The sequence below is a fragment of the Myotis brandtii genome, unplaced genomic scaffold (genome assembly GCF_000412655.1).
Source record: "Myotis brandtii unplaced genomic scaffold, ASM41265v1 scaffold246, whole genome shotgun sequence".
NCBI classification, from domain to species: domain Eukaryota; kingdom Metazoa; phylum Chordata; class Mammalia; order Chiroptera; family Vespertilionidae; genus Myotis; species Myotis brandtii.
Window position 1 is genome coordinate 877792 of NW_005359310.1, and position 819 is coordinate 878610.

An 819-nucleotide genomic window follows, 5' to 3' on the forward strand; every position below is an offset into this window, starting at 1 on the left:
CAAGCCCGGCCTTCGGGTGCCCGTGTGTTCTGTGGAGAGAGGCACGTCTGAGAGGTGCCCCCCACTTAACCCAGTGAAGCCCCACACTCTTCACAGACGGGAAACAGGACAGAAGGGCTTGGCCTGGTCCAGGTTGGGGGGCTCCCCTCACCTCCTCACGATTTATTTTTCCGCCCCCGAGACCCCGTGACCCCTAGACCCTGCTCGGGTTAGCTGAGCTCTGCCGGGGCAGAGTTAGGGAAAGGTATGCTGACATGTTCCACGCTTAGCTCCTCGCTCTGCAACCTTGAAAACAGGCATTTTTAAAAATATATATTTTTTTAATTTCAGCGAGGAAGGGAGAGAGATAGAAACATCAATGATGAGAGAGAATCATGGATCGGCTGCCTCCTGCACGCCCCCCACTGGGGATCCAGCCCACAACCCGGGCCTGTGCCCTTGACCGGAATCGAACCCGGGACCTTTCAGTTCACAGGCCGACGCTCTATCCACTGACCCAAACCAGCCAGGGCAAAAACAGGCATTTTCTCCACCATAAAAGTCACCATTTTCGGTGTCATTATGTGCGTTGTGACAGGTGCAGGCAGTTGTGTAACCACCACCACCACCACCGAGATGTAGGATGCGTTCATTACGCAAAACATTGGCCCTTTGCAGTCAACCCCTTCCCAGCCCTGGTCCCCTTCCCCTCCCGGCCCTGCCTTCTCTGCAGACCTCACAGGACAGAATCCCACCGTCCTGCTGCTGAGCACCTGGCTGCTTGCCCTGGGCCTGGTGTGTGCGAGCCTGGAGCCGCGATGCCGACAGCCACCCCCTCCT